At 46.5% G+C, this 20,647-nt stretch overlaps 1 protein-coding gene across 2 annotated transcripts in view; it reads right to left on the bottom strand.

Moving 5' to 3' along the window:
- GNA14 (G protein subunit alpha 14) overlaps nt 1-20,647 on the bottom strand; it is a 192,345-nt gene that overhangs the window by 11,151 nt on the left and 160,547 nt on the right. The window lies entirely within an intron of this gene.

The raw sequence follows: 20,647 nt of genomic DNA, 5'->3' as shown, positions 1-20,647 counted from the left end.
TCCTGACCGCCGCACATCGCAGCGGGTAAGCCCAGTATTTGCCTCTTCCAGGAGAGAGCAAAGTGGAGCCAGGGAGGTATCCCTGAGGAAAGCGGGCTCGGCCACGGGGATGTGGGGATGGATGCTGGGGAAAGACAGCCCTGGGCCTCCAGGTAACCAGCGGGGCTCAGCCAGGAGAGCAGTACCCAGTGACGGTCCAGCCACCGGAGGGACAAAGGAAGGACTCTGGCTTGAAGAAGACGGGACCACGGTCTCCTTAGAGACTCAGGTTTCTAAGGAGACTGAGGGCCCCCTAGAAACCCAACAACTGGGAACTGGGTTTGGAACCGACTGAGTTCAGGGAAACCAGAAGTTCCCCGAGTTCAGAGCCCTCCGCCCAGCTAGGTCTCCCGCCTGCCGAGGTGGTTCTTTTTCAGCTTATTTTGAAATAATTTAAGACTCGCAAAAATGTGGGGGAAATGGCACAGGAGTTCCTCGCTGCCTTTCAAGAATGCCCCCGTGTTGATAATTTATGACCACGCGTATCATCCAGCCCCTCTCCCTCCGAGTGTGTGCGAGACACACACCCCTTCTGCCGGAAATACCTGCGGGGACGTCGCAGACACCATGCCTCTTCGTCACTGAAGACTTCAGTGTGATTTCCTATTTTTAAATAAATTTTATCGGCGTGTGACTTCTGTACACAGTGAACAACATCTGTGTGTTCTAGAAAGTGGGGCTCGGGGCCTCTCTTCCTGTGACTTGGCTACATACCTGCCCGCACAGCAGGAGCCGGGAGAGTGTGACGAGTGTGTTCACACACCCGGAGAGTTCACGCCACCTGAGAGCTGGGGGGTGGGGGGACACATGTGTGGAGCAGCTCTGTGTGCAATGTGGGAGCAGCTTTGTGTTAAAAGGGGCTCCTCGCACTGAGGGTCTAATGGCCATGGCAGGAAGACCTGAATTCCCCTCCTGCACCAACTACAGAGCAAGTACTCCGGATGAGAACGTGAGGGCTGGAGCGCCGGGTGGGGCGGGGGTGTCCTCTGTCGGTTAAGCCCCCAACTACTGATCTCAGCTTGGGTACTGATCTCGGGGTCATGAGTTCAAGGCCCACATTGGGCTCCATGGTGAGCCCCATGCTGGGTGTGGAGCCAGCTTAGAACAAAACAAAACAAAGAAACAGAAAACTGAACGGTTCTGCACAACAAAACTAGGGAGACCACGCAGAGAACAGCAAGAGAGCCAGACCCACAGTCATGAGGGAACCCCACCGCCAACGCTGCCCACAGCTGCGGGGACAGACAGTACTGAGGGATCAGGAGCAGATTTATCTGCCCTGGGGCACAGAAAAAAGCTGCAACTTAAAAGAGCAACTAGTTCTAGAAATCCGGCCTCCACAGAGGGGCAGGAGAGCTGTTGGAACGCTCTCCGGGGGGAGGGGCCGGTGACCACAGTTGATATTTGCCTTCGCTTTGATACCGAGGCAGGAGCAAGCCCCGGGCCTCTAGCCCATACCAGCCCGAGCTGTCCCACAAAGGCAGCGCGCGCACCGTGCACCCCAGAGAACCCTGGGGTTGGCACGCAGGATGGCTGCAGCCGCCACATCCAGGGGACACAGGCACAAAGCCCACTGGAACACTCCAGACCTGTCCCACTTTGGCCCCCAGTGGCTTCCTAGAGCAGCCCCAGCCCACAGCCCTCTGGGAGCTCCTGGCTCATGACCACTTTGTCTCCAGCTGCCCTGCCCCCCGCCTGATACAGTCCCTGTGCTAAGTACCCGGGGATGCTCTGGCCCATGCCTGCCTCCATTCCAGCTGTGCCCCCCACCCCCGGGCACCCTGTGAGTAGAGCAGCCTAAGACTCCTGGCCAGTACCCTGCCTTTGTTTCAGCCACCCTTCAGGGTGCTGCCTACACATACAGCCCCAGGACACCTCAGCAAGGGCCATCCTCAGCTTCAGTCATCCCACCGGGGTGCCCACCCCTCTGGGCACCCCAGGATAACCTTGCTTCCACCCACTTCAGCTTCAGCTGTCCTACCAGGACACCCCTGCATGAAGCACCCAGGGACCCCCAACATATACCCTATCTCCAGCTGCCCACCAGGGCACCATCTGCACAGAGAGCCTAGGGACAGCTTGTACCCACTTCAGCTATAGCTGTCCTGCCAGTGTGCCCTCTGTGTGGAGAGCCGGGATTGTTCTGGGTTCTGCTCACTTCAGTTCTGGCCATCCCACCAGGGCAACCCCAGCACAGAGTACCCCAGACCCCCAGCCTACACAGACACAGCTCCAGCCAGCCAGCCCAAGTCGCAAAACACACACAGTCTACAAAATTTATGATCATACACAAGACCATTCCTTCAAGTTAAGAAGTAGCTCTTTGCCTAATTCATAGAAACACAGAAAATCAATCAAAATGGGAAAGCAGAGGAGTATGCTCCAAATGAAAGAACAAGACAAACACACAGAAAAAGAAGTAAAACAGAGATAAGTAATATGCCTGATGAAGAACTGAAACTAATGATTGTACAGATGTTCGCTGGACCAGAGAAAAGAGGGCAAGATTTCAGTAAGAACTTCAATCAAGAGACAGAAAACATAAAAAAGAACAAACTGAAGAACATAACTGAAAAACAAAACAAAACAAAACAAAAAACCAACACTGGAGGGAATCAACAACAGATTAACAGATGCAAAAAAACAGATCAGCAATCAGGAAAGCAGGGTCATGGAAAGCACCTAAGGTGAAGAGCACAAAGAAAAAAGAATTTTAAAAATGAAGGTAGGGGGGCGCCCGGGTGGCTCAGTGGGTTAAGCCGCTGCCTTCGGCTCAGGTCATGATCTCAGGGTCCTGGGATCGAGTCCCGCATCGGGCTCTCTGCTCAGCAGGGAGCCTGCTTCTCTCTCTCTCTCTCTCTCTCTGCCTGCCTCTCTGTCTACTTGTAATCTCTATCAAATAAATAAAATCTTTAAAAAAAAAATGAAGGTAGGTTAAGGGACTGCTCAGAAAACACTGAGTGAGAAGAAGATTTGTATTATATGGGTCTGAGGAGGAGAAAAGAGGGGGGGGGCAGAAAACACATTTGAAGAAATAACAGAGAACTTCCTTAACTGGGGGAAGGAAACAGACATCAGTTTCAGGAAGCAGAGAGTTCCCAACCAGATGCACCCAAGGAAATCCACAACACATAATTTAAATATCAAAGGTTAAAGATAAGGAAAGAATTTTAAAGGCATCAAAAGAGAAGCAAAAAGTTTTGTACAGGGGAAACCCCATAAAACTATGAACAGATTTTTTTTTAAGATTTTATTTATTTATTTGACAGAGATCAGAAGTAGGTAGAGAGGCAGGCAGGGAGAGAGAGGGGGAAGCAGGCTCCCTGTGAGCAGAGGGCCTAATGCAGGGCTTGATCCCAGGACCCTGAGATCATGACCTGAGCCGAAGGCAGAGGCTTTAACCCACTGAGCCACCCAGGCGCCCTTATTAGCAGATATTTTCAGCAGAAACTTTGCATGCCAGAGGAAGTGGCATAATATATTCAAAGAGCTGAATGGGAAAAACCTACGATCAAGAATACTCTATCTGCAAAATGATAATCTTGCAGATAGAGTATTCTTGATTGTAGGTTTTTTGCTTTCAGCTCTTCAGGGTAGCAATACCTGTATCAGACAAAACAGATTTTAGTTTTTTGAAGATTTATGTATTTATTTTAGAGAGGAGCCATGCTCAAGCGAGGGAAGGAGAGCAGAGAGAGAAAGAATGTCATGCAGATTCTGCTCTGACTGTGGAGCCTGATGTAGGGCTTGAGCCCACAACCTTGAGATCATGACCTGAGCTGGAATCAAGAGTTGGCCACCCAACCAGGTGAGCCACCCAGGCAACTCTGGACAAAACAGATTTTTAAAAAATATATTTTTATTTATTTGACAGAGAGAGACACAGCTAGAGAAGGAACACAGCAGAGGGAGTGGGAGAAGGAAAAGCAGGCCCCCCACAGAGCAGGGAGCCCAATGTGTGGCTCGATCCCAGGACCCTGGGATCACAACCTGAGCTGAAGGCAGATGCTTAACAACTGAGCCACCCAGGTGTCCCCAGACAAAACAGATTTTAAAACAAACACTGTAACAAGATACAAGGGCATTACATAATGATAAGTGGGTCAATCCAACAAGAGGAAAAAACAATTATAAATATATATGCACCCAACATTAGAGTGCCTAAATACATAAAGCATATACTCACAGACATAAAGGAACAGTATGACAGTAATACAATAATAGGGGACTTTAATGCCTCACTTACATCAAAGGATAGATTATCCAGGCAAGAAATCAATAAGGAAACAGCTTCTTTCAATGATACATTAGACCAGATGGACTTAACAGATATACGCAAAATATTCCATCCAAAAACCACAGAATACACATTTTTTTCAAGTGAACACGAAACATTCTCTAGGACAGATCACATGGTAGAGCACAGAACAAGTCTTATTAAATTTATGAGTAAACTCCTGTCACGCATATTTTCCAACCACAACAGTATGAAATTAGAAATCAATCACAAGAGAAAAACTGGAAAAAAAACCCACAAAACATGTGGAAGCTAAACAACATGCTACTCAATAGCTAGTGGGGCAATGAAGAAATCAAAGAGGAAGTAAAAAAAAATACATGGAGACACTGGAAAATGAAAACACAACAGTCCAAAGTCTCTGGGACACAGCAAAACAGGTTCAGAGGGAGTAATATACAGCACTACAGACCTACCTTAAAAAATAAGAAAAGCTCAAACTAAACTTACACCTAAAGGAACTAGGAGAAGAATAAATAAAACCCAAGTTTAGTAGAAGGAAGAAAATAGCAAAGATCAAAGCAGAAATAAATGACAGACTAAAAAAATTACAATAGAAAAGATTGATGAAACCAAGAGTTTGGTCCTTTGAAAAGATAAAGAAAATTGATAAATGTTTAGCCAGCTGCAAGAGGACAAAAATAAAATCAGAAATAAAGGAGAAATAACAACCAACACCATAAAATTAAGAAGGATTAGAAGAGAATACTATGCAAAATTACATGCCAACAAATTGGATAGGAGAAATGGATAAATTCCTCAAAACATACAATCTTCCAAAACTGAATCAGGAAAAATTAAAAATCTGAACAGATCAATTATGAGCAATGAAATTGAATCAGTAATCAAAAAACTCCCCAAAGACCAAAGTTCAGCACCAGTGAGATTCACAGGTAAACTCTACCGAACTTTTAAAGAAAAGTTAATATCTCTTCTCCTCTAACTATCCAAAAAATAGAAGAGGAAGGAAAGTTTCCATATTCATCCTACAAAACCAGAGAAAGATACTACATAGAAAGGAAACCTGCAGGTCAATATCCCTGCTGAATGCAGTTTCAAAGATTCCCAGCAAAAGAGGAAATCACGCTCAATGATACATTAAAAGGGTCATTTGCCAAAATCAAGTTTTGGGGATTCATGGGGATGCAAGGATAGTTACATATTCAAAAAATCAATCAACTGATATACCCCATTAACAAAATGAAGAATAAAAATTACAAGATCACCTCATTAGAGGCAGAAAAGGCATCTGACAAAAGTCAACATTTGTTTATCATAAAAATTCTCAACAAAGTATTTTTAGAGGGAACATACCTCAATATTATAAAGGCCACATATGAAAAACCCACAGCTAATACCATACTCAATGGTGAAAAACTGAGAGCAGTTTCTCTTAGAAACAAGACATGGATGTCCACTTTTGCCACTTTGAACATACTACTGGAAGTCTTAACCATAGCAATCAGACAGGAAAAAGAAAAGGAATCCAAATTGGTAAGGAAAAAGTAAAACTGTCACTATTTGGCAGAGAATGTGACCCTGTATATAGAAAGCCCTAAAGACTCCCACTAAAGACTATTAGAATAAAGAAATTCAGTAAAGTAGCAAGATGCAAACTTAATACACAGAAATCGGTTGTGTTTCTATATGCTAATAACAAAGTAGAAAGAGCCATTGAGAAAATAATTCCATTCACAATTATGCCAAAAAGAATAAAATACCTAGAAATAAACTTAACCAAGGTGGTGAAAGACCTATACTCTGAAAACTCCAAAATAATGATGAAAGAGATTGAAGACACAAATAAAAAGATACTCCCTGATCACAGAATGAAAGAATATTGTTAAAATGTCTATACTACACAAAGCAATCTATACATTTAATGCAATTCCTATGAAAATACAAACAGCATTTTTTCCCCACAAAACTAGAATTATCCTAAGGTTTGTAATGAATTAGAAAGACCCAGAATAGCCAAAGCAATCTTGAGAAAGAAGAACAAAGCTGGTATCAGAATCCCAGATTTTGAGATATACTACAAAGCTGAGGCAATCAAAACAGTATGTATGGTATTGGCCCCCAAGTAGACAATCAGATCAATGAAAAAGAATAGAGAGCCCAAAAAGAAACCCATGCTAATCATGTCAATTAATCTATGACAAAAAAGGCACAAATATGCGATAAGAAAAGACAGTCTCTCTTCCGGTCTTCACTAATACATGGTGCTAAGAAAGCTGGACAGCTCCATCCTGAAGAAAGACTGGATCCCTTTCTTACACCACACACAGAAATAAACTCAAAATAGACTAAAGACCTAAATGTGACCTGAAAGCATAAAAATCACAGAAGAAATCATGAGCATTAATCTCCTTGACAGTGGCCTTAGCAACATTTTTCTAGCCAGGTCTCCCCAGGCAAGGGAAACAGAGGTAAAATTAAACTATTGGGACTATACCAAAATGAAAAGTTTCTGCATAAAGGAAGAACCTATCCATAAAACAAAAGGATGAATGGGAGAAGATATTTGCAAATGATATATCCAATAGGAGGTTAGGATCCAAAATATATAAAGAACTTACATAATTCAGTACCAAAAGAAAAGTAATCTGACTAAAAAATGCACAGAAGACCTGAATAGATATTTTTTCAAAGAAGATACAAATGGCCAGCAGACACAAGAAAAGATGCTTAACATCACCAGGAAAATGCATATCAAACCACAATGAAGTATTACTTTATCTCCACTAGCATGGCTAGAATCCAGAAGGCAAGAAATAACAATAGTGTTGAGGATGTAGAGAAAAGAGAACCTTGTGCACTGTTGGTGGGAATGTGAATGGTGCAGCCACTGTAAGAACAGTATGGAGGTTGCTCAAAAAATTAAAAATAGAAGGATCATATGATCTAGTAATTCCACTAGTGAGTAATTACCCAAAGAAAATAAAAACACTAATTCAAAAAGATAAATGCACTCCTATATTAATTGTAGTATTATTTACAATACCAAGAAATGGAACCAACATCAAGAGATGCCCATCAAGAGATGAATGGATAAAGGTGTGATATACATATACAGTGGGGTGTTTATTCAGCCATAAAAAGGACGAGATCATGCCATTTGCAACAGTATGGATAGATCTAGAAGGTATCATACTAAGTGAAATGAGTCAGAGAAAGTCAAGTACCCTAGGATGTCACTTAACATGTGGAATCTCAAAAACAAAAAAACAAACAAAAAACAGAAGCAGACTTGTAAATACAGAGAACTGATGGGTTATCAGAGCGGAGGGGCTGGGGAGATGAACACGTGGGTCAAGAGAAATGAGAGATACAGGTGTGAAGTTACAGAACGAACAAGTCATGGGACTGCAAGGCGCAGCACAAGGAATGTAGGCAATGGTATTGTGATAGTGCTGTGTGGTGACAGATGTAGCCACACTTACGGTGAGCATAGTATAACCTACAGACTTGTCCAATCACTACATTGCGCACTGAAGCCAACATAACACCGTGTACAGCTGTACTTCAGTAATACTTCAGCTGTATTGAAGTACAGCTGTACTTCAGTAATAAAATAAAAATATTGACTTCATTTCACAGAAAGAGGGGAAGAAAAATCAGAAGAGAATCAGGTTTGGGAAACTGTTAATTATTTGCACAGGACACATGCTGAGTCTAAGGGGACTGGCCTCTAAGTGGAGATGTCCAGGAAGCAGGTGAAATGGGTCTGTAGTTTGCAGGTGTCCTGGGCTAGAGCAGCATACTGAATTGAAATTGCCTAACACGTTAGTTTCATCACACACAAAAAAGAGAACAATCTCAAAGCAGTAATTATTATAGGAGTTACTTAGCTGATGAAGACACACGACCACTTTCTTAAACACTGAGCTCCTACTGGGCATTTCTTTTTTTTCTTTCTCAAACAACCACCATTTTCACTGCTCTGAAAGAGGAATACAGAAAACAGATGTCCAGCGTGTGTGTCTCGCTTAGAAATTCCCAGGGTGACCCATGAAAGGAGCGGCTCGGGAAGTGGCGCCTTGCTACTTTCACGCAAGGGTCCGCAGCTGCCTGGGTGACAGTCCCTGTGGAGACCAGCAAGCCCCTCTGGCTGGAATTCAGAGCCCAGCAGGCAGCCTGTTCTCTGCCAGATCCTTACTGGGAAAGCTCCTTCTACCATTAGCCTCCCAGGACTGCAGGGCCCCAGGCTTTCTCTGGAAGACTGACTTTCTTACTAAATATGGCAGATTCTTCTGGAAGCCGGGGTTCTTTTGTCAGATATTCAAGCACTTTTGTTAGAATTTATATTAATACATTCTGTACAAAATCTTATTAGTATTTCAAGTGTCTACTGTCCTATGTAATAGCTATAAACTTTACAAACTTTGTGAAAAGAAGATTAAAATAAAATATATGATAAAAAAGGAAAGTTCCCTGTAACATAGTATTGCAGACTTTTGGGCAATCACCACTCATCCCTGCCCCACCCAACTTGTTTTGGCAACGGCATCAAAAGCCAGAATTGTACCTGTAGACCTTATTAAACAAAAATTATTAAGTAAAATCCAGTGCCCATTACAATCAGCTTTTAAGGCATCTCAAATATTACATTATAAAGAAAATGCCAGTCAAGGGGCATCTGGGTGGCTCAGTGGGTTAAAGCCTCTGCCTTCAGCTCAGGTCATGATCTCAGGGTCCTGGGATTGAGCCCTGCATTGGGCTCTCTGCTCAGCAGGGAGCTTGCCTCCCCCCGCCCTTCTCTGCCTGCCTCTCTGCCTACTTACGATTTCTGTCAAATAAATAAATAAAATCTTTAAAAAAAAAAAAAAAAGAAAGAAAGAAAATGCCAGTCAAGTATGCTAGAGACAGAATTTTTTCTATAGGAAAATCAATGAGAAAATTCTGCTTCTGGCAAAGGGCAACTAGGAATTTTGGATTGATTCTTCCACTGAGGACAGCTAAAAATGATGAGCAAAATATTTTCAAACATACATCTGAAAATATCACAAAACGAATGACATGGTAAATAATTACTGGGCAGAATATAGGGAAGAATGGCACCTAAACAGTTGCACCAGCGTTTGAGAAGGTCTTCTCCCCAGGACTTCTGCTTATTCTGCAAGGGGCAGTTCCAAGGTTGAGCAACTCCAATTTCAAGGTCACAGGACTAGGGATTGAAGTTCAAAGGTTAGCAAGAGCCAAAGGCCCTTAGAGGACCTCTGATTCTGGGTTTGGATGCCAAAAGGGGGGTAACCCATAGGGGGTTTCAACTCAGCATGGAATCATCATGATCTCAGAGCTGAATATCCTTAGACACCTGGCAGAAGAAAAATAAATTCCTTTCTGGAGTTTATAAGATAGTATCTTCCTTTCCCTCAAATTATTTTTTCACATGTGTCTGGCACATCAACAAAAAGAACCAAGCATAAGAAGATAACTCCCCCAAAGGGTGACAAATTAAAAAATGGAGTAAGATAGACCATGCAAACATTAACCCAAAGAAAGCTGGAGTCTATTAAAATAAAAGCAGGCTTTAAGGTTTGTCAGTAATACCTCAATAAAGCTGGAAAAAATGTAGATTTCAAGATTAAAAGCATCACTAGAGATAGGAATATTTTTATTTAATTTAAAATCAATTTCATTAACATATACTGTATTATTAGTTGCAGATTCATCAATTGCATATAACACCCTGTGCTCATTACATCAAGGGGTCCTCCTTAATGCCCATCACCTCACCCACCTCCTCTCCAACAACCCATTTGTTTCCTATATTTAAGAGATAGGAGTATTTTATTTTTTTATTTTAAAGATTTTATCAATTCATTTGAGAGAGATAAAGCATGAGCAGGGAGGGGAGGCAGAAGCAGCAGCAGACTCCCCACCGAGCAAGAGATGTGCGGCATGAGCCAGGACCTGGGGATCACGACCCCAGCCGAAGGCAGGCATCTAACCATCTGAGCCACCCAGGCGCCCCACACTAGGGATAATTTAAATGAGAAAAAGGTTTAGAAAGACGTAACAGTTTTAAAGTTCTATGTAGTTAATAACAAAGGCTCAAGATATATAGAGCAAAATTTCTTAGACCTAAATGGAAAAATAGACAAATCTTAATCTTACAGGAAATTTTTTATTAAGCTTTTCTGATTTTGATTAGTTAACATATGTAGTGATATTAGTTTCAGGTGTACAATATAGTGATTCGACAATTCTATACATTACTCAGTGATCATCATGCCAAGTGCCCTCCTTAATCCCCATCACCTGTTTCATTCATGGGGGGGGGCGGGGGGGGCCCACCACCACCACCACCTCCTCTCTGGCAACCAAGAGAACCATTTGTTCTCTTTATTTAAGAGTCTGTTTCTTGGTTTGTCTTTCTCTTTTTTCCCTTGGCTTCTTTGTTTCTTAAATTCCACGTGAGTGAAAATGTGGTATTTGTTTTTCTCTGTCTGACTTAATTCACTTAGCAATACATTCTAGCTCCATCCATGTTGTTGCAAGTGGTAAGATTTCATTCTTTTTTTATAGCTGAGTAATATTCCACGGTACAGATGTACCATGTCTTCTTCATCCGTTCATCAGTCAGATGCTTGGGTTGAATCCGTAATGTGGCTATTGTAAATAATGCTGCAATAAACATTACTGTTTGCATATTCTTTGAGTAAATACCCAGTAGGGCATTTACTGGATCATACGGTAATGCTATTTCCGATTTTCCGTGGAACCGCTGCGCCATTTCCCACAGTGGCTGCCCCAGACTGCACTCCCACCAGCAGCTCATGACAGCTCCTTTCCCTCCACATCCTTGCCAACACTTGTTCCTTATCTTACAGGAGATTTTAACACAATTCTCTCAGTAACTGATAACATTGAAAAAAAAAATCAGTAAAGATTCAGTCAATTCAAATACCATGATCAGCAAATTTGACTTTAGGGACTCATGGAGAGCATATATTTAAAGTAACTGTAGAACATAGGCCTCTTGAAAGCACACCTGGAATATTCTCAAAATGACCATTTACTTATTAAGACCTCACATAAAAATTGGGTTGTCCAGCTTCTTCTGATCCGATTCCAGCTTCCTCGGCAACTCTTGGCTCCAGCAGGGACCTACTTTCCCCTGGCCACCATCGCCACCAGGAACGTCACTCAATAATCCAGCCCCGGTCTAAAGCTACCTAGAGTTCTCCTTGTAGAAAAGCAACCCTCCACCATGCTCAGAATGGAAATTAAGCTTTCTTAACTCAATTTAGAATTCAAAAGAAGGGGCGCCTGGGAGGCTCAGTGGGTTAAGCCTCTGCCTTCAGCTCGGGTCATGATCCCAGGGTCCTGGATCGAGCCCTGCATTGGGCTCTCAGCTCAGCAGGGAGCCTGCTCCACACCCCCCCACCCCCCACCCGCCTCTCTGCCAACTTGCAATCTCTGTCAAAAAAATAAATTAATTAAAAAAACATTCAAAAGAAGCCTTTATTTCACTCCAGTATTTGTCTTCCTCTTTTTCTTCATCTTTTTTTTCCAACAAAAATAAATAACAGAATTCACCAGCCACAAAGCGTTAGCACAAAAGGCCAAGTTACTTTATCTTTTCCTGTCAGTCAAAACTCAAGTGGGTTTCACTGAAAAAGCTCTTTCCAAAGGCTCCTGTAGTAAATGACTTTGGCACAAACGTCTGTAGGCACAAGGAGTGTTAATGATGCAATTGAGAGATGCAGTCTGTGGCCTTGTATGAGTTCACCTTGGCCCAGCTGGAACATACTTTCCCAGAACTCCCTTCTTTGTGTGATTCTGGTTTAGGGTTGGCCACAAGAGGACTCTGCAAGAGCTTTGGGAATCAGAGGAGAAACACAGCCTGTCTTGCTCTCAAGGCCAGAGCTCTATTTCAGCTCAAGCTGGGGCTGATCTTCTGCTCCGCCCCGCTGTGTGGGCAGCAGCTGGGCCCTTGGCAGCCCAGCTCCAGCTTGGACCTTTTCCGTCAGCTTCTCCAAATCCTGGGGCAGCTTCTTCAGAGCCTGGGGTAGACACATGTGTGGGTCCAGGGCCAAGGATGCCAGCTACTTCTACAGGTCACCTGCGTTGTCAACACAGAGATGAGGAGAGACACGTGCAGCTTCCAGCGAATCCCCCTGGGTCCCTTTTGCCTTCAAGGGTTTGGTTTATCTTTGCTCTGCCTCCTTCACATCCATCTTTCTTCCCCCCACTGCCAGCCCTGCTAACCAACCACCAGACAGGCAGAGGGAAGAGCCTTCTAGCACATTCTTCAAAGCTCCACCAGTTATATACAGTGCATCCTTAGAGTAAATCAGCATGATTTATGTATGTATCATTCTGAGGGACTCTGATTTCCTGAACAAACCCAAACTGATGCAGAGAATCTTCCATTCTGGTCCACTCAATTCTTTTTAGGGGCAAAATCCCCTATAACCTCAGGGCCAGATGGTGGTAGCAGCTTAAGCCTCCACTGGGGTGACCTAAACATCCCAAACTCAGCTGGGCACTGGCAGCCAGGCTTGGTCCCCTTTCAGGGCACAGGATCCTACACCTGCTCCAAGTTTGATCCAGGCCTGGCACCTGGGAATGTAGCTAGGACTGTGACACTGCCCTTGAAGAGATGAGCATTACAACTGGGCCCATTGTATGAAAACCACACCAGATCCCCAAAAAGGAAAAACCCAACCAAGGTTGAGGGAGGGGATAGCTAACATCTCCCACCAGAGGTGGCCTGATGTGTGTCAAGAGAAGGGGGCTGCATGCCCTCCTTTGTCCAGGAATGTTGATTCCCGAATGCTTGCCAAAGACAGCCCTGGGAGAGGGCAGGGACCCCATCAGCTCTTTGCTGTGGTGACTTTTATATGGCATTCCTTCCCCTGAGATGCTTTCAAAGCATCGGAACCCCCTCAGGTCCTAGGGTAGCAGAACATACTCAGGGAGAATTTACCAGCAGCATCTGGTGGGCTCCCCTCTGAACCCTTGCCCCATGGAAGCTGCTGTCAGAAAATCACCCCTTTGGGGGCGCACTTTAACCGCATGTGTTCAGAGGCCTCCCTCCCCCATTGACAGAAGTCCATTTAGGGTTTTTTAGCACATCAAAATTGTGTTACGAGAGACAGTTCAAATTCCCAAGGGGAAGATCTGGCCTTTCTGTGGCCGTGCGTGTCTACAGACGCTAATGGGAGGCCTAGCAGGGTCCATGCCAGTCTCCACCCAGGCCCGCCGCAGATAAAGCCTGAATGACGGTGGCCAGGGCCTGGTGTGGGGAAGGCTGGGACCTGCAGGGAAAGACGGAGCGGCAGAAGGACAGATCAGAGGGGCAGGGCTCGGGTGGTAGCGGGCCTGGTGGGACACCAAAAGACACCTCCACCTCCACCGCCCACCTGCCACCCCTCTCACAGGGAAAGGTAATGAGAGCTCTGCTCTGCCTATGGGCTTCCTGAGCATCACTGTCAGCTGTAAAGAATCCCGTTCTCTTTGTCTGCGGCCCTTCCAGACAGGAAGGCACCCCTGAAGGCTTCCTGTTAGAAAAGGCGCTGGCAAGGTCTCCGCTGGAGATCATGTCGGTGTGAGTCTGGAGAGCTCAGTGTTTTGCCATCAAGACAGAGACGGCGACGGGTCCACCAAACCCTGCTGTATCTTCCTGCTGGACTTCCCGGCCCCGGTGCTGGGCAGGTGGGACCCCGTAACAGTCCCGAGCGACAGGATTCAAGCTGAAATGCAGCTCGCCACTACCAGGCCTGGCCTTAAACCGCCGCACGCACAACCCTCCCCCACCTCGCCTTTCCCCGATTCTCAGCCAGAAGGAGAAGAGACTCGGATCTCTGAAGAACCAGCTAGAGGGTAGCCCACCGCCACTAACTCAGGCTGAGGTGACCGTGACCAAGAAATCAACACCGATTCTGCTAAACCACCGTTTTAGTGCAGTTTTACGACAGAGGCTATCAAGTTTACTCCCTTCATCTACAGGGAAAGAGAAGTGGAGTTAGGATGGGGAGGTCCTAGGCTACCTCCAAGAAGCGAGTATTAACCAACACAGAGCTGAACCGTCGTCCTGCAGGCATCCAGCCGACCCTGGCGCAGGGTTAGCGCGGTTCGTGTACGCTCTTTCCTCCCAAAGTCTCATTTCTCCATCCGCCATCCTAGCTCCCACGGACTCGAAGGCCCCCGGAGTCTCAGACCCAGACGGGGGGTGGTGCCACTTCCTATACACTCGCTTTCCAAAGGAGTGTGAGCACCGATACCTCCGCACGCCCTGCTCTGCGATCAAATACCAGCCCCCCACCCCCCAGCTGTGAGCCCTGGACAGAAAGGGAGGGTTTCTTCACCTGTACCTGAGCCGAACGCGGTATTAATAGAGCGTTGAGGCTAACGACCCCCCAAATCAGGGCCGTAACAGCACCCCCGGGATTATCTTACACTCCTTCCCTACCACCTTGCGCGCAGGGTGTGGGTGGGGAGGGCTCGGCTCGCTCCAGCAAGTGGCTGCGCGGGCTCCCCGGGGTCCCCTCGGGTCCCGCGGCCCTGGATTCTCCGCAGGGGGTCGGCCGGGGAGGGAGGAGAGCCCAGGTGACAGGCAGGATGTTTCACGAGCCAGGTGTGAGCGTGGGGCACTTGACCACCGTCTCTTCGAGGGCGGGAACAGGCCACGAGGCGCGCCCCCGACCGCAAAGGAGGCTGGGAAGTGGGGTCCTCGGGCGCGCAGGCGCAGAGCGGCGCAGCCTTCGGCGAACGCCTCCCCCGATCTCTGCCGCTCGCGTGCGTCCCCACGGTGATCTCTGAGGTCCGTGTGGTGCCTCCGTGTGCTTTTGTACAAATCAGGGTAAACTGCAGCCCGCAGGCCAAATCCAGCTCTGCCTGTTTTTGTAAGTGAAGTTCAGCTGGAACAGAGCCACGCCCTGGCACGGGGCTGACCTCCCACCCGGGAGGGCGGCCTGGGGTTGTTGCGACAGAGCCTCGAGGCTCCACGACGCTCCGAACGCTTCCTCTCTGGCCCTTTGCAGAAACTGTGTGCGTTGCCCGGGTGTAGATGGGTCATTTCTAATTAAGTGCGTCCACGGAGAACCTGCTGTGAACTTCATTCCTTTTTTTAAAATTTTGTTTATTTTCCAGAGAGAGGGAGGGAGAGAGAGCGCAGGAGCAGGGGAGCGGTCGGCAGAGGCAGGGGGAGAAGACTCCCTTCGGAGCAAGGAGCCCCATGCAGGGCTCCATGTGTGGACCTTGAGATCATGACCTGAGCCGGAGGCAGACGCTTACCTGAGCCACCCCGGCGCCCCTTAAGTCCCTCATTCACGGACTCAGTGGCCGTGAATTACAACACACCCGTTCTTTGCCAGGTATTAGGCTAGGCACGCGTCTACGACTATGACAGGACATTTCCTGTCTTTGCAGGAACAATGGTAACAGGTGTATGGGACATGGAAAAGGAATCCTCTGAAAAACATACCCAGTGAGTATAAAAAGCAAGAGAATCCCACCTGGGCAAATCTCCCCTTGCCTTCAGAATTTTCCTGCGGATTGCGGACCTGCCCCGAGACTTGGAAGCCTACCAGAAAACTAAACGGAAACACCGCCCAGTGGAAAAAGCCGGAATTGTTCCTGATTCCGACTCCTTTTCACAAAATGTGGAGGACGTTTCCCTTTTCTGTTTTCCTTCATGACTTCCTTAAGCGGTTCGTTTTATTCCGCGCTAGTTTCTGGAGGTATAATATTCTGCAGTTTGTTTTGTTAAGGCCTCTGCTGTGTCGACCAGCCTGGGGCCCACAACCAGATGTTTCCAGAAACCCTGAAATCTAAGACCAGCAGGCTGGCCCCAGACTAAGTGGCCAGTCCCCATATTCTCCCCGGGGGGCCTGCGGACATTCAAGAGAAGCCAGTGGAGGGTAGGGAGGGAAGGAGCTGTTTTAAGGCAACTGGCCCGGGGTGGGGTGGGGGGGACCCTTCCCCTTACCCCCACTCCCGTAAAGCAGGTTTTCCAACAAACGCAAGTGAAAGGAAATGCCGGCTTTCCAAGTTCAGCCCACCAGGCAGGTACATTCAAGGCTAAAGGACATTCAGAAAGTTCCTCCGTGATACTGAGTCAGAGCCTTATCTGGACATCTCTCTCTTTAAAAGCCATTTTAGGCCTGGGCACAATTCTAGAAATTCCTTGGGTGTGCCTCATAGTGATCAGACACCCCCGCCCCTCCCTGCCCAGATGAGAACATTAGAAACAACAGAGAACATGGAAATTCAGCAGGATTATGTCATCCCATGGGGATTGCCTGGAAGCCGGGGCACGGCAGAAGGATATCCAGTATCCCAAGGCCCTTGGTGCCCTGGGGGGCATCTGTCCCAAGGACAGCAGGATTCTGGGACTTCGGAATTCAGGTTCCTGGCTGCTAGACCACAGAAATTGCCCTTTTCTGACTCCGCCCTGGGTTCTTCATGCTCCCCTGGTCTTGGGTCCTGGTTTATATAGCAGGGCAAGCTAAGAGCATCTTTTTGTGTCTACACATTTCTGTCCACGGGCTTTGAGTCGGCCAGGCAAAATATCCAGTGCTCAGCACAGTGCCCCGTCTCCATTAAGCTCCTCACAGGTGGTGGGGACCCTAACCTGGGCCCCCTCCGCCTCCCCATGCCTTTCTGCAGGCCTGGCACTTCCCTGTCTCCTTGAAATAAAGAAGACAGACAGTCGGTCCTCATGATTCATGGATTCCAGATTTGCAAATTCACCTACTTGTGAAAATTTATTTGTAACCCCCCCATCAAAACTCACAATACTTTCACAGCCATTTATGGGCACACACAGAGCTGAGAGGACTTGGAATCGCCCGATGCCCACGCTCCCGGTGGAGACAGGCACCAGTTCCTTGGCTCAGCTCTCCTACTGTAAACAAATGTCCCTTTTGCAGTCTATTTAGTGCCGTGTTTTTGGCATTTCTGTGCAGTCTGTCAGCGATTTTGCTGTTTAAAAGACCCCCAGGATAGTGTTGCAGTGCCTTCCTAGGTTCCTAAGCAGAGGAAGGCTTGGACGTGCCTTATTTGGGCACGAGGGGCCTCAGGATAGAATTTCAGCTCATTTACCAATAAGGAGCTTTAGATCAATTCATCCTAACCCAGAGCCTCAGTTTCCCCTCTGGTAAAATGAGGTGGGCAGGTGGCAGGAGGTCTTTTCAACACCGGTGTTCTACTGCGCTGGAGAAGGTATTCTTTGATTCTATGTCTTTGTCAACATTTTGTCTTGTGGACACCCTTCTTTCAAAGCACAAAGGAAAAACTCAGCCTTTCTAGAAAAAGCAATCACTAGAATCTCCAACACAGAATGAGCTGACATCTAGAGAGCACGAAAGGGATTGCCTCCATTAAAGTACATGGAACCCATAGCACAGAACTACAATGGACCGACAAGAGGACATTCCTGCCCCGGGGAACCAGGGTCATGGCTGCTCTGGGCTGGCCTTAAAAACCCTCAGTACCACTAACGTTTCAGCCTCTCTCTCGCCTGTCACACCTGTCCTCAAAACCCCCAGGAAGGCAGCATCATCACAAGCACTTACGCCCTAAGATAACATCATCCAAAACCATCTCCCTTCTCATCACACCTTCCTCAGCAACATGGAGGGCTCTGGAAAGGGCCAAAGGCCACCAAGTCACCAGCCACCCTTCCAGATAATAATGCGAGGCTCTGTGCAGGAACTGGGTAAGAAAAGCTATTGCCTCTCCCCTCAAGCATCTCAAAGTCGTACAGACATTTAACCAAGTTTTATGCTCCCTCTCAAAAACTCCTAACCTTGAGGCAAGCAAGCGTGTGTAGGCGGTGGATACTATATGTTTGTGTAAAAAACTGGATGGATATGGTCTCTTAAAGTTTCTTGGGTCCAACAGAACCTATTGCATGCTTATGATGTGCTAGCTGTCACCCTGCGTGTGGGGGGCAGGGGAGGAGGCTGACCTAAGAGAGTCGAGATCCGGCAGGAGACAAAGACCTTGCATATCCGATTGCAACACTGCCTGATCCAGCATCTCTTAGAAATCGCCAGGCCTTGTCAGATGTGGGACTGACATCCAGTCAGTCAATGAACAGTCTCAGATAAAGTCTCCGTGCTCCCGCACTCACCCCCTCATGGGACACGTAAAACATGTACATTTCCTCGTAAGCAGCAACAAAGAATATCCAGACTCCGGATGCTGGTGGAGAACTTGGCGGCCATCTGTCTGCTATCTGACTCCTATCAAATGTTGGAAGACATGATATTTATGATATTTATGGATGTTTTTCCTAAGTACGCATGGCCCAGCTATGCTTTCGTCAGCATTTCCCAGAGTCATATATCAGAGAGAATGCTACTCTACAAAATGTTGTAAGGACACTGGGGGCGGGGGGGGGGGGGGTGTGGGGAGGGGAGTTCCTTGTCTAAGTAAGTTTAGGACAAGGTCTGAAACGGTCAATCAAGCTTTTCTTAAGCCGCAGGTCCTCTCCGAAGCGGTACATGTACGTGGGTGTGTGTTGCATATGCACCTTTGGGGGCACGGATCTTAGTCTCTTGGCTTGACTGATGCACCCCAAGTGCCTAGAACAGTGGCTGGCACATCAGTTATTCAAATGAATAAATAAACGTCACATGAAAATCTTCGCCTTCAATCAACACTGACAAAATACACTGAATGTTAATAGAATTTAAGAGTTCATGGAAACATGTAACTATGAGCACATTCCATCATTTGGTATGAGGATGCACATATGTACGATGGGGGGGGCAGGGAGCCTCAAACTACCAGAGAACTCTGTCAGTAAGTGCATTTAGTGACAACTTAACCAAACAGAGAGAGGACGTCAGAAGTCTCAAGCCCGTAGAAGCTACGACAGAACACCATTGTGTAGGGACACCCAGCAGAGCACAGAACTTTTAAGAGGGCTTTTCATTTTGAGTTTCCCGAGAGGAGATGTGGTATGTGCTCCTTGCCCAACTTCTGTAGCTTAAATGGCAGCTGGGACCCCACTTTCTCACAGGGTCTGACTCACTCGACTTCAGCCAGATCAGCAGCTCTTCCAAAACTCAGCCTCCTCACCCCCTACACAGAGCATCCAATCTGTTCAAAATCTTGGGTTTCACAACCAAGGGTCACATCGCCTGGCCTTCTCCTATCTTGGTGGTTCCAACATCTCTGTTCTTCAGCTCTCTCTCCCACACTTTTGAGTTCAGGGGCTCCAATTCCTTTACCTTTCCTTGTAAGAGTGATTTCTTCTTTCCTCAAAGAGGAAGCCAAGCAGCACTCTGGTTCTACCCCAAATTTACAAGCCCGTCCTATGTCTGTGAACACCCCCCAGCCCTTTGCTTTTTGGGTGGTCAGCCATCATAACCCCTCCTACTGTTTACAGTCATCCTTGGGGGACCTACGTTAATCCAATTCAGGTATCCTGCTCTCCCATGGCTAACTGCCAGGACACCCAAACTTGACCAAGACTGTGAACCCCAAGCAGAATGATAATGGTGGGCACAGGGAAATGGGACAGGTGAAATTCTTTCATGTTAATGGCAATGGAGCCATCAAGGTTCTTGGTAGCATGACCTCAGGAATTCCCAGGTTCTTGTCCATTTGAAGGCTGTTACTTCAGACTTTTTCTCGACTCCATGGTCTCTACGACAGCCTTTCAATAAACTCTCTTGTGTGTCTTAGCCCAAAGAGCCTACCTTGTCCCAGTGGGAGAACAAAGACTTCTTCTCTGATGTGAACAGTCAGGGTCTATAAGAAAAGGTTTCTTTTTCTCATTTCTCATCTATTAACATCTTCCTCTATTCATGTTATATTAAATGTAGTTTGGGAAATGCTCTACTTGCTCTAGGCTTTATTTCTGAATCTACCCAAAAGCTGCAGACTTCAGCCATATTATCTGGATGTGTTTTCTCTTGCTGTGTAACAAATCACCCTGAACTTAAACAACTTAGTTTTCATATCTCACTGTTTCTGTAGGGGAAGCATGGTGCAAGTGAGTTCTCTGCTCAGGATCCCACAAGACCGAAATCAAAGTTTGTGCTGGACTTGTGTTGTCATCTGGAGCTCAAGATCGTCTTTGAAGCTCATTTCAATTTTTGGCACAATTTCAGTTTCTTGTGACTATAGGACTAAGGTCCTTATTTTCTCATTGGCTGTCACGTGAAAGCCACTCTTGGCTCTGAGAGGTTGCCCTCAGGTTCTAGCCCCATAGCCCTTTCCTGACATGGTAGCTACTCCTTTGAGACTGGCAGAGAACCTCCATACCTCTAGATTTTCTTCCAGTGGGCTGATTAGGTCTCGCCACCTGAGATGATTGAAGTTGACTGATTAGGGACTTCACTT

This window comes from Mustela erminea, chromosome 12 (genome assembly GCF_009829155.1).
Source record: "Mustela erminea isolate mMusErm1 chromosome 12, mMusErm1.Pri, whole genome shotgun sequence".
Taxonomy (NCBI): Eukaryota; Metazoa; Chordata; class Mammalia; order Carnivora; family Mustelidae; genus Mustela; species Mustela erminea.
The sequence above is the reverse complement of the archived record's forward strand: the minus strand, read 5'-3'. Positions and strand labels throughout refer to the sequence as shown.